The sequence below is a fragment of the Hyperolius riggenbachi genome, chromosome 2, assembly GCF_040937935.1.
Source record: "Hyperolius riggenbachi isolate aHypRig1 chromosome 2, aHypRig1.pri, whole genome shotgun sequence".
Classification (NCBI taxonomy): Eukaryota; Metazoa; Chordata; class Amphibia; order Anura; family Hyperoliidae; genus Hyperolius; species Hyperolius riggenbachi.
The window spans coordinates 165,841,580-165,855,081 of record NC_090647.1 but is presented as its reverse complement, the minus strand read 5'-3'; the positions used below and the strand labels follow the sequence as shown (position 1 = coordinate 165,855,081).

General features: G+C 45.4%; 1 long non-coding RNA gene across 2 annotated transcripts in view; it reads left to right on the top strand.

Moving 5' to 3' along the window:
* LOC137544157 (uncharacterized) overlaps window positions 1-13,502 on the top strand; it is a 63,210-nt gene that overhangs the window by 36,281 nt on the left and 13,427 nt on the right. The window lies entirely within an intron of this gene.

The following is a 13,502-nucleotide window of genomic DNA, read 5'->3' as shown; positions in this document are numbered from 1 at the left end:
TAATAGATTGCCATTAGGGGCATGCATGTTTAGAACTTTTCATTTATTAAAGTTAATTATAATTGGTATCAAAGCCTATTGTCCTTGATGTAAATCATTACTCTTTTACAAGTAACCGATTGTGTTTCTCTGACAAAGTATAACCAAAGCTAGCAAGGTGCTTTTTTTGGTGTTGAAAATAGCTTTTTTGTGTTTTTGCTGTCTAGCATTGCCAGAACTATGAAATAAGCTAGTAGCTTGTTTTGTGCTTATTTGGTCAAGTATAGCTGCTGCGGTGCAACAAGCCCCAATTTTTTTTCTTGTTAAAGTGAACCTGAAGTGGGGTAACAAATAGGTTTGAAACTTACTGTGACAATCCAGCCCCGCAGTCCCATCTAAAAGATGTTAAAAGACCGGTTGCTGGATTGTCAGAAGGTAGTAATGTGACAGAGCGTGCCAATCCCGTCTAATCTGTTCCCGTTAGCATTCAGGGAGTAGTCGCGCCCCAGAGCAGGAAGTACGGTAAGCAGACTGACAAAAAAGATTGGTAGCACAACTGCCGACAATATGTAATGTGTCAATCATTTACCAATCCCGTATTACTAGGCCACTGTTGCCATGCAGGTCTCATGCACTAGAGACTTCTGGAGGCAGATTCACTGTGTGCGTAGTAAACGGTTAAGATTGGTAGGAGGTGCCCATACATGTACAATCCCGATTGTATGTACAATCAGTAAACTAAAAATATTGATTTCACGCTGGAAATCAGGTAATTTTACTGCCACCACTCTCTCATGTTCAGGGAGGAAAGAGACTCTGGCTAGCTATTCCTAGAAGGAAATAAATGGTTATTTACAACCTAACTAGCAAAACAACAATTTATAAGCACATAATAAAACAATACGGTAGAATGACTCTTCAGAGGGCAAGTTCATTGTAGCAGCAATCAGATGACCAGAACAGGCACAAGACTGAATGATAAAATCGTTAGTTTTATTCTAAAACTACATACACACAGTCTAATTTAACCCACAAATAAATATACCTGTCTGGCAGAACAGATTGGTTTGATAGAAAGAGAGTAGAGATGAAAGAGAAACAGAATGTCTTAACATTTACAGTTCAAATACCGTCTTTGGCTGAAAGTCCAAGATAGCAATCGCCATGCGGCCAGAGGCCGTGGTAGGAAATAATCCAAGTGATTTTGCCAGTGTCCAGCTGGCTTGTCGGTGGATGTTAACTCGACGTCAGATTTTAGCAATTGGATTTTGGACCTTGGACACAAAGCTTTCTGCGCTCTGTCACGTTATACCCCTCACTTCAGCAAGGAGGAGTTAGGGAACATAAGATGAGCCAGCCCCTACCCCTGGAGACAGAAAATTTACCTAAATCATGATAGGTGGGCTATCACTAAAATCGTACCGTTATGTTAAAACTAATAACATTTTAGGGTGCTCAGAATTTTTCAAAAACAATATCAAACTTGAGGGGTCTGGAGTGAACTGTGACCCCAAAATGCATATCTCTGCTTTGGGAGGGCTTACTGTGAATTTGGAAACATCCAATCGTGTGGTTTGTTACGAATTCATAATAAGCGGGTTCAAAAGGCCAATGCCCATTTGGAAAGTCATATTTATGACAAAAGATTGATTTCATATTTGCGAGGTCACAAGAAAGTTTCCTAGGGCAGTGAAAAGGCCAGCTGTTTCTCTTATGGCTCATACACACGGGGCACAACTGTCGCCACAAACATGCATGTTGCGGCGATAGGTGCCCCATGTGTATGAGGCGCGCGCCAAGAACCGTCGCCAGTCAGAGCTGTCGCCAGGCGATTGACGTGGCCAATCGCCGGCAACAGCTGTCGCCGCAACTTCGCCGCAACTGTCGCTAGTCTGCCACGTATACTTCGTGTGTATGCGAACTAGCGACAGCAACCCATACTCCATGAACGGAGCTTCCGGCGGAGGGGAGGAACATTCAGCGACAGCTACCGCCGCATCTCTGTCCCTCTGTGCGACGTGTGTACGGCTGCTGCACAGAGGGACCTGGCGACGAACTGTCGATGTTTTTTTTTTGTCTCTTGTGAGGCATCTGTGCCTCGTGTGTATGAGGCTTAAGTGGCTTCTTGCAGGATGCTTGCAGGACCCCCTGGTGGTTGGCTCTTTTCATGTAGGGCACTTCGGTGCCTCACAGTCTCAAGAAGAGCAGTTTAAGTGTGAAATGTCTCCCCCTGCATGGTTGGTTGTCCTGGAGCCTAGCAATATCTCCAGATCCTTGCTTTGGGAAAGGAAGTAATTTGGTCTACCTAGTGATGACAGGAGTATCTGACTTGCCCAAAGGTAATTAGCATGAAGTTGCTACATTTGATCAGGGAGAAGAACTGTGTTAACCCCTGGTTCCCCTGATCTTTCTTAAATGAAGCCTTTTTCCTATCTGCTGTCACTTTTTAATAGTGGCTACAGGGAAAATTTGATAAGGCTCTAACTACTTTATTTGGATGAATAAACGTTTATTCGTCACACTTACCTATGTATAGGGTAGGCTCTGGATAGCATAGAGCCTTCCTGGTCCTTGCTCCATCCCATTGCTCCAGCTAGTGTTGGGCGAACAGTGTTCGCCACTGTTCGGGTTCTGCAGAACATCACCCTGTTCGGGTGATGTTCGAGTTCGGCCGAACACCTGATGGTGTTCGGCCAAACTGTTCGGCCATATGGCCGAACTAAGAGCGCATGGCCGAACGTTACCCGAACGTTCGGCTAGCGCTGTGATTGGCTGAACGGGTCACGTGTAGTGTTGGGCGAACATCTAGATGTTCGGGTTCGGGCCGAACATGGCCGCGATGTTCGGGTGTTCGAGCCGAACTCCGAACATAATGGAAGTCAATGGGGACCCGAACTTGCGTGCTTTGTAAAGCCTCCTTATATGCTACATACCCCAAATTTACAGGGTATGTGCACCTTGGGAGTGGGTACAACAGGAAAAAAAATTTAGCAAAAAGAGCTTATAGTTTTTGAGAAAATCGATTTTAAAGTTTCAAAGGGAAAACTGTCTTTTAAATGCGGGAAATGTCTGTTTTCTTTGCACAGGTAACATGCTTTTTGTCGGCATGCAGTCATAAATGTAATACATATAAGAGGCTCCAGGAAAAGGGACCGGTAACGCTAACCCAGCAGCAGCACACGTGATGGAACAGGAGGAGGGTGGCGCAGGAGGAGAAGGCCACGCTTTGAGACACAACAACCCAGGCCTTGCATGAGGACAAGAAGCGGGCGGATAGCAATTTGCATTTTGTCGCCATGCAGTCATAAATGTAATACAGATGAGAGGTTCAATAAACAGGGACCGGAAACGCTAACCCATCACAGATGTTCATTGTTCATGTTACTTGGTTGGGGTCCGGGAGTGTTGCGTAGTCGTTTCCAATCCAGGATTGATTCATTTTAATTTGAGTCAGACGGTCTGCATTTTCTGTGGAGAGGCGGATACGCCGCCGATCTGTGACGATGCCTCCGGCAGCACTGAAACAGCGTTCCAACATAACGCTGGCTGCCGGGCAAGCCAGCACCTCTATTGCGTACATTGCCAGTTTGTGCCAGGTGTCTAGCCTCGATACCCAATAGTTGAAGGGTGCAGATGGATTGTTCAACACAGCTATGCCATCTGACATGTAGTCCTTGACCATCTTCTCCAGGCGATCGGTGTTGGAGGTGGATCTGCACGCTTGCTGTTCTGTGTGCTGCTGCATGGGTGTCAGAAAATTTTCCCACTCCAAGGACACTGCCGATACCATTCGCTTTTGGGCACTAGCTGCGGCTTGTGTTGTTTGCTGCCCTCCTGGTCGTCCTGGGTTTGCGGAAGTCAGTCTGTCGGCGTACAACTGGCTAGAGGAGGGGGAGGATGTCAATCTCCTCTCTAAAGTCTCCACAAGGGCCTGCTGGTATTCTTCCATTTTGACCTGTCTGGCTCTTTCTTCAAGCAGTTTTGGAACATTGTGTTTGTACCGTGGATCCAGAAGGGTATAAACCCAGTAATTGGTGTTGTCCAGAATGCGCACAATGCGTGGGTCGCGTTCAATGCAGTCCTAGGCCGAAGAGCTCATAGCCTAGGGTCACAAAAACCTGTTTATTTGGGCAATTTCAATGGTGGCGAGTCTGACGTACATAAATCGCAGCAATGGCCGTTAGCAACATCTGAATCTCACGAAATGTCTCATGCAGGTAGAAGAAATATTGTTAGACTTGGGCTCCAAAGATGGGTTCCCTACATCTCTGCAAACCAGAGTTACAGGGCTCCAAATTTGGTAAAATCCCCCATAGGCTTTCATTGGGCCTCTTATTTACAGTTCCAAAATCTCACATCTTTTCAAAGGGCAATTGCTGAGCAGTGGCAAATTTTCTATCATTGTAGGGACCCTTAGGGGGAACATGACTGGTGAGTTTCGGGCCCCTAGGCCGAAGAGCTCATAGCCTAGGGTCACAAAAACCTGTTTATTTGGGCTATTTCAATGGTAGTGATGGTGACGTACATAAATCTCAGCCATGGCCGTTAGCAACGTCTGAATTTCACGAAATGTCTCATGCAGGTAGAAGACATATTGTTAGACTTGGATTCCAAAGATGGGGTCCCTACATCTCTGCAAACCAGAGTTACAGGGGTCCAAAATTGGTAAAATCCCCCATAGGCTTTCATTGCCTCCCTATTTTACTTTCCAAAATCTCACATCTTTTCAAAGGGCAATTGCTCAGCAGTGGCAAATTTTCTAGCATTGTAGGGACCCTTAGGGGGAACATGACTGGTGAGTTTCGGGCCCCTAGGCCGAAGAGGTCATAGCCTAGGGTCACAAAAACCTGTTTATTTGGGCTATTTCAATGGTAGTGATGGTGACGTACATAAATCTCAGCCATGGCCGTTAGCAACGTCTGAATTTCACGAAATATCTCATGCAGGTAGAAGACATATTGTTAAACTTGGATTCCAAAGATGGGGTCCCTACATCTCTGCAAACCAGAGTTACAGGGCTCCAAAATTGGTAAAATCCCCCATAGGCTTTTATTGGGCCTCCTATTTACCGTTCCAAAATCTCACACCATTTCAAAGGGCAATGGCTCAGCAGTGGCAAAACTCACCTGTCATGATCCCCCTAAGGGTCCCTACAATGCTAGAAAATTTGGTACTGCTGAGCCATTGCCTTTTGAAAAGATGTGAGATTTTGGAAAGTGAAATAGGGAGGCAATGAAAGCCTATGGGGGATTTTACCAATTTTGGACCCCTGTAACTCTGGTTTGCAGAGATGTAGGGACCCCATCTTTGGAATCCAAGTCTAACAATATGTCTTCCACCTGCATGAGACATTTCGTGAAATTCAGACGTTGCTAATGGCCATGGCTGAGATTTATGTACGTCACCATCACTACCATTGAAATAGCCCAAATAAACAGGTTTTTGTGACCCTAGGCTATGACCTCTTCGGCCTAGGGGCCCGAAACTCACCAGTCATGTTCCCCCTAAGGGTCCCTACAATGCTAGAAAATTTGGTACTGCTGAGCCATTGCCCTTTGAAAAGATGTGAGATTTTGAAAAGTGAAATAGGGAGGCAATGAAAGCCTATGGGGGATTTTACCAATTTTGGACCCCTGTAACTCTGGTTTGCAGAGATGTAGGGATCCCATCTTTGGAATCCAAGTCTAACAATATGTCTTCTACCTGCATAAGACATTTCGTAAGATTCAGACGTTGCTAACGGCCATGGCTGAGATTTATGTACATCACCATCACTACCATTGAAATAGCCCAAAAAAACAGGTTTTTGTGACCCTAGGCTATGACCTCTTCGGCCTAGGGGCCCGAAACTCACCAGTCATGTTCCCCCTAAGGTTCCCTACAATGCTAGAAAATTTGCCACTGCTGAGCCATTGCCCTTTGAAAAGATGTGAGATTTTGGAAAGTGAAATAGGGAGGCAATGAAATCCTATGGGGGATTTTACCAATTTTGGACCCCTGTAACTCTGGTTTGCAGAGATGTAGGGACCCCATCTTTGGAATCCAAGTCTAACAATATGTCTTCTACCTGCATGAGACATTTCGTGAGATTCAGACGTTGCTAACGGCCATGGCTGAGATTTATGTGCGTCACCATCACTACCATTGAAATAGCCCAAATAAACAGGTTTTTGTGACCCTAGGCTATGACCTCTTTGGCCTAGGGGCCCGAAACTCACCAGTCATGTTCCCCCTAAGCGTCCCTACAATGCTAGAAAATTTGGTACTGCTGAGCCATTGCCCTTTGAAAAGATGTGAGATTTTGGAACTGTAAATAGGAGGCCCAATGAAAGCCTATGGGGGATTTTACCAATTTTGGACCCCTGTAACTCTGGTTTGCAGAGATGTAGGGACCCCATCTTTGGAATCCAAGTCTAACAATATGTCTTCTACCTGCATGAGACATTTCGTGACATTCAGACGTTGCTAACGGCCATGGCTGAGATTTATGTACGTCACCATCACTACCATTGAAATAGCCAAAATAAACAGGTTTTTGTGACCCTAGGCTATGACCTCTTCGGCCTAGGGGCCCGAAACTCACCAGTCATGTTCCCCCTAAGGGTCCCTACAATGCTAGAAAATTTGCCACTGCTGAGCAATTGCCTTTTGAAAAGATGTGAGATTTTGGAACTGTAAATAGGAGGCCCTATGAAAGCCTATGGGGGATTTTACCAATTTTGGACCCCTGTAACTCTGGTTTGCAGAGATGTAGGGACCCCATCTTTGGAATCCAAGTCTAACAATATGTCTTCTACCTGCATGAGACATTTCGTGAAATTCAGACGTTGCTAACGGCCATGGCTGAGATTTATGTATGTCACCATCACTACCATTGAAATAGCCCAAATAAACAGGTTTTTGTGACCCTAGGCTATGACCTCTTCGGCCTAGGGGCCCGAAACTCACCAGTCATGTTCCCCCTAAGGGTCCCTACAATGCTAGAAAATTTGCCACTGCTGAGCAATTGCCCTTTGAAAAGATGTGAGATTTTGGAACTGTAAATAGGAGGCCCAATGAAAGCCTATGGGGGATTTTACCAATTTTGGACCCCTGTAACTCTGGTTTGCAGAGATGTAGGGACCCCATCTTTGGAATCCAAGTCTAACAATATGTCTTCTACCTGCATGAGACATTTCGTGACATTCAGACGTTGCTAACGGCCATGGCTGAGATTTATGTACGTCACCATCACTACCATTGAAATAGCCCAAATAAACAGGTTTTTGTGACCCTAGGCTATGACCTCTTCGGCCTAGGGGCCCGAAACTCACCAGTCATGTTCCCCCTAAGGGTCCCTACAATGCTAGAAAATTTGCCACTGCTGAGCAATTGCCTTTTGAAAAGATGTGAGATTTTGGAACTGTAAATAGGAGGCCCTATGAAAGCCTATGGGGGATTTTACCAATTTTGGACCCATGTAACTCTGGTTTGCAGAGATGTAGGGACACCATCTTTGGAATCCAAGTCTAACAATATGTCTTCTACCTGCATGAGACATTTCGTGAGATTCAGACGTTGCTAACGGCCATTGCTGCGATTTATGTATGTCAGACTCGCCACCATTGAAATTGCCCAAATAAACAGGTTTTGTGACCCTAGGCTATGACCTCTTCGGCCTAGGACTGCATTGAACGCGACCCACGCATTGTGCGCATTCTGGACAACACCAATTACTGGGTTTATACCCTTCTGGATCCACGGTACAAACACAATGTTCCAAAACTGCTTGAAGAAAGAGCCAGACAGGTCAAAATGGAAGAATACCAGCAGGCCCTTGTGGAGACTTTAGAGAGGAGATTGACATCCTCCCCCTTCTCTAGCCAGTTGTACACCGACAGACTGACTTCCGCAAACCCAGGACGACCAGGAGGGCAGAAAACAACACAAGCCGCAGCTAGTGCCCAAAAGCGAATGGTATCGGCAGTGTCCTTGGAGTGGGAAAATTTTCTGACACCCATGCAGCAGCACACAGAACAGCAAGCGTGCAGATCCACCTCCAACACCGATCACCTGGAGAAGATGGTCAAGGACTACATGTCAGATGGCGTAGCTGTGTTGAACAATCCATCTGCACCCTTCAACTATTGGGTATCGAAGCTAGACACCTGGCACAAACTGGCAATGTACGCAATAGAGGTGCTGGCTTGCCCGGCAGCCAGCGTTATGTCGGAACGCTGTTTCAGTGCTGCCGGAGGCATCGTCACAGATCGGCGGCGTATCCGCCTCTCCACAGAAAATGCAGACCGTCTGACTCAAATTAAAATGAATCAATCCTGGATTGGAAACGACTACGCAACACTCCCGGACCCCAACCAAGTAACATGAACAATGAACATCTGTGATGGGTTAGCGTTTCCAGTCCCTGTTTATTGAACCTCTCATCTGTATTACATTTATGACTGCATGGCGACAAAATGCAAATTGCTATCCGCCCGCTTCTTGTCCTCATGCAAGGCCTGGGTTGTTGTGTCTCAAAGCGTGGCCTTCTCCTCCTGTGCCACCCTCCTCCTGTTCCATCACGTGTGCTGCTGCTGTGTTAGCGTTACCGGTCCCTTTTCCTGGAACCTCTTATATGTATTACATTTATGACTGCATGCCGACAAAAAGCATGTTACCTGTGCAAAGAAAACAGACATTTCCCGCATTTAAAAGACAGTTTTCCCTTTGAAACTTTAAAATCGATTTTCTCAAAAACTATAAGCTCTTTTTGCAAATTTTTTTTCCTCTTGTACCCACTCCCAAGGTGCACATACCCTGTAAATTTGGGGTATGTAGCATGTAAGGAGGCTTTACAAAGCACAAAAGTTCGGGTCCCCATTGACTACCATTATGTTCGGAGTTTGGCTCGAACACCCGAACATCGCGGCCATGTTCGGCCTGTTCGGCCCGAACCCGAACATCTAGATGTTCGCCCGACACTAGCTCCAGCACCACCCCCTGGTAAAGTTATTCAATCTGCTAGGTTGAATACCTCTTTGGTTCTCCTTGGGCAGCCTTCAGAAGTAGTCACATCTGAAGAGTACTTCAAAATACAGATGCATCTCTACTGCGCTTGCACATGTCCAGGCTTGCATATACACAGTACAGATGCGCCCATTAGTGTTGGGCGAACAGTGTTCGCCACTGTTCGGGTTCTGCAGAACATCACCCTGTTCGGGTGATGTTCGAGTTCGGCCGAACACCTGATGGTGTTCGGCCTTTTAAGTTCGGGTTCGCCCCGAACTACTGAATGGCCGCCGAACAGGGCCGAACAGGGCCCCTGTTCGGCCGAACAGGGCCCTGTTCGCCCGAACATGCCGCAATACGGCCCCCCTATGGGGTCGCAGGCATAAGGGGGGAGCATGCCCCGATCGCGGGGGGGGGGGGGTCGGAAATTCCCCCCACCCCCTCCGCTAGCGCTCCCCCCTCTGCCCGCTTCCCCATAAAAAAAGTTTAAGGCAAGTTAAATAGTACTTGGTGGCTGGCCTGGCACTGGCAGTGGAGTGAGGAGGAGGAGGAGTCCGAGTAGCAGAGTGACGCATTGAGGCCGGGCAGCGGGCGGTTCAGCGGTAGTACCCTTGTGGTACTTCCGCCCTTTCTCTGACCTCACGTCCTCTACGTGATGACGCATACGAGGGTACGCGTGATGCGTACCCTCGTATGCAGAGGACGTGAGGTCAGAGAAAGGGCGGAAGTACCACAAGGGTACTACTGCTGAACCGCCCGCTGCCCGGCCTCAACGCGTCACTCTGCTACTCGGACTCCTCCTCCTCCTCACTCCACTGCCAGTGCCAGGCCAGCCACCAAGTACTATTTAACTTGCCTTAAACTTTTTTTATGGGGAAGCGGGCAGAGGGGGGAGCGCTAGCGGAGGGGGTGGGGGGAATTTCCGACCCCCACCCCCCCCCGCGATCGGGGCATGCTCCCCCCTTATGCCTGCGACCCCATAGGGCCCCAAAAATGGGTATGTTCGGGGGTCCCATTGACTTCCATTGAGTTCGGCGTTCGGGCCGAACATGCCGAACATCTGGCCCATGTTCGGCCTGTTCGGCCCGAACCCGAACATCCAGGTGTTCGCCCAACACTAGCGCCCATCTTCGGACGCACTCGGGGATGCAAATACTCTCAAGGCTGCCAAGGAGGGGTGAGAAGATATTTGATTATAGTAATTCACAGAGTATGGTGTTTTCTCCCTTCAGGTTTGTATAAGTAGCACTCAACAGGATTCTATGAGTCCAGCATCCAGCTCATAGTAAGCATGTCAAATGCATGTGTAATGCGTTAAGCATCGTAACATAGTGGGGGGTTTCCTCTCAGGACAGAGCCCAGTCTACAAATTTGCAGCATTTATTTCATATTTATTTTTATTACCCAGCGCTGGACATTAGTTAAAGTTGCAGACAATATTTAGAAGTGAAATACAGCAATAAGACAATAGAGGAATACAAAAAAACCAGATCACACAGCACAGTCAGGGCCGGATTTACCATAAGACACTGTAGGCACATGCCTACAGGCGCCTGATGATGGAAAGGCGGCTTACTCTCCTCCCCAAGTGCCTCCCTTCCTATGCAGAGTCCTGATGAGAGCATAAATGAGAGGTTACTCACCATGCTCTCGGCATTCCACTGACGAGATTCCCTTTAGTCAAGGGCACCTCTAACTACTTAATACTGAGGATCGTCTAGCTACCTAATACTAAGGGACACCTGTAGCTACCTATGACAGGCAAGGGAAGTAAGGGAGAAGTGACAGCGAAACCAGCTAGCACATTTGCAGTGCGGTTCAGCAGGAAGTTGTAGTTTCTTAGAGGGCGAAGTCTAGGGTGCCAGGACATCTGTGCCTATAGGCTCATATGAGGTAAATCCATGCTTGAGCACAGTATAAGTACAAGGTAAAGCTTAGTCACTGAATGGGAGCATGGAGATTAGGCAAATTGAGTTCACGCAAATGCATAGCATAGGTGCACACTAGTAATGGAGGTACATGATCAGGTAGGACACACAAGGAGGAGGACCCTGCCCAAAGGCTTACAATCTAGAGGGCTAGTGTACTAGTGTAGACTAGAGCATGGACTAGTGTACTGGTGATAAGCCCTGGTTCCAAGTAAAACAAACATAACATTATTTTCAGGGATCACAAGAATTGTTATCTGCTGCTACTCACATGAGTGAACTTCACAGCATACTAACACGAGGAGCTTTATAATGTATGGCTTTAGCAAGTCCCTTTATAATGTATGGCTTTAGCAAGTGACTTTACCAAGTCCCTTTTGATGTGATGGTGTGGCTGCAGTGTGCATGTTTGTGTTGGACATCCAGTTTGTTAATAGAGGAGAATGATATTCCACTAGGAATATTTGTTAACTATTTTTTGATTATATAGAACACAAACAGAGAAGTTTTCTATGAGCAGTGATGAGCTTGAATTTCACATCATTGTAATTTTGCATGGTGATTTGCATTTGTGATGAAAAATCATCAGCAAAATTGTAATGCATTTTGTTTGTAAATGTGTTCAGGAACTGTAGTTGTGCAATTTTGTGTTATTTTAGAGTAATTCTGTGCCCACTTTATCGGTTAATTGCAAAGCCTCCAAACATGGTATCATCACAAAAATTGTTATGTTAGGGAAAATAACCTACTAAAAAAATAATTTTTCAAAAAGCCCATGTAGTTTTTGAGAAAAATGTGTTTTAACCACTTCGCCATATCTGGACGCAAATATCCGTCCAGATAGGCAGTGGTGCTGCAGCCGTGTGGTGCGCGCGATCGGGCGCACGCCCGCGCGCGCTCCCGCTGCCTCCCGCTGCCACCCCGATCAGTGAATGGGAATATAATTCCCATTCACCGATCTAAGTCCCCGGCAGAAATACCGACGCTTTCTCATCAGAGAGCGTGGTATTTCTGCTCCCAGGAAACTTCTTCTCTTTATTTTAGTTCCTAGATGCGACATCGTTCGCATCTAGGAATTTTTTGAATGTGGCCATCTTGTGGCCAAATAGTAAACTGAACCCACATACCTGTATTGAATAAAAAATACATTATATTACATCTAAAATTGGCTATTTACCTCCCAAACTAAAATTACCCAAATACATTTTTGTATTAAAAAAAAAATAAAAAAAATTACAATTAAAAAAAAAAAACTACATAAATAGTTACATAAGGGTCTGAACTTTTTGAATATACATGTCAAGAGAGTATCTTATTACATTTTTTAAAATTATAAGCTTGTAAATAGTGATGGACGCAAATTGAAAAAATGCACCTTTATTTCTAAATAAAATATCGGCGCCATAAATTGTGATAGGGATGTAATTTAAATGGTGTAATAAGCGGGACAAATGGGCACATAAAATGCATGGGTTTTAATTACTGTAGCATGTATTAATTTTAAACTATAATGGCCAAAAACTGAGAAATAATGTTTTTTTTTCCATTTCTATCTTAATCTTCCTGTTAAAATGTATTTACAGTAAAGCGGCTCTTAGCAAAATGTACTACCTAAAGAAAGCCTAATTAGTGGCGGAAAAAACGAGATATAGATCAATTAATTTTGATTAGTAGCGATAAAGTTATTAGCGAATGAATGGGAGGTGAACATTGCTCGGATGCATAAGATTTTCGAAGCTGTAGGCTGAAGTGGTTAAACTGTCATTTTCTAAGTTAAAAATAGTTTTTCCTTTGCATTATTAAGATCGGTTTTCTCGAAACCTACACAGTCTTTTTGAAAATGAAATATTTGGCTTGTTCCCACTATTCCCCTCAACATATGTTGCAATTCTGGTGACAATATCATGTATGGGGGTTTTGTTATTAACTAAAGCCAGCACAAAATTAGGCAAAAATCATGCAAAATAACACATGGATTACATTAAATCAAGTGAATGTCCATCATAATTACATGTGGCCATAATTGCAAAAAATGATGTGATATTTCACGTAATCGTAATTAGCAGATTACGATCATCACTACTCAGACGATAATAACTGCCTATGCCAAGAAACTAGCAAGAATAAAGTGACCCAGATGCCTCTATCAACAATCCACTTCCTCCTGCTCCCCATGCATAGTGACAGAACATTTAGCTAGCCTGGAGGCTAGTGAAACATCTGTACAGTGTTTGATCTGCACTGTTGCCCGAGGGATTAAGTCCTGATCACCCTGATCCCTGCCAGGTGACTTTCCTCATATATATGTATGAGGTTTAAAAGCAAATCAGCACCAAAATATAAAAATATATAAAATTAACTTCCCTATAAGGGAGATTTGTAATAGAGTTGGGGGTATGGGGATTGGGGTTATCGGTATTACCTACCTATGCAGGCTGCTCATCTCGCTCCCCATCTTTATGGGATTCACCATCTTCCCCACGGTGCCACAGATTCAGACTCATCTCCAGCTGCTACAATGCTTGTTGGGATATAAACTCCATCTATGTGTACTATGTGTAGTCACATAGATGGACTACATCTCCCGGGAAGCATTGTGGCTGTCGG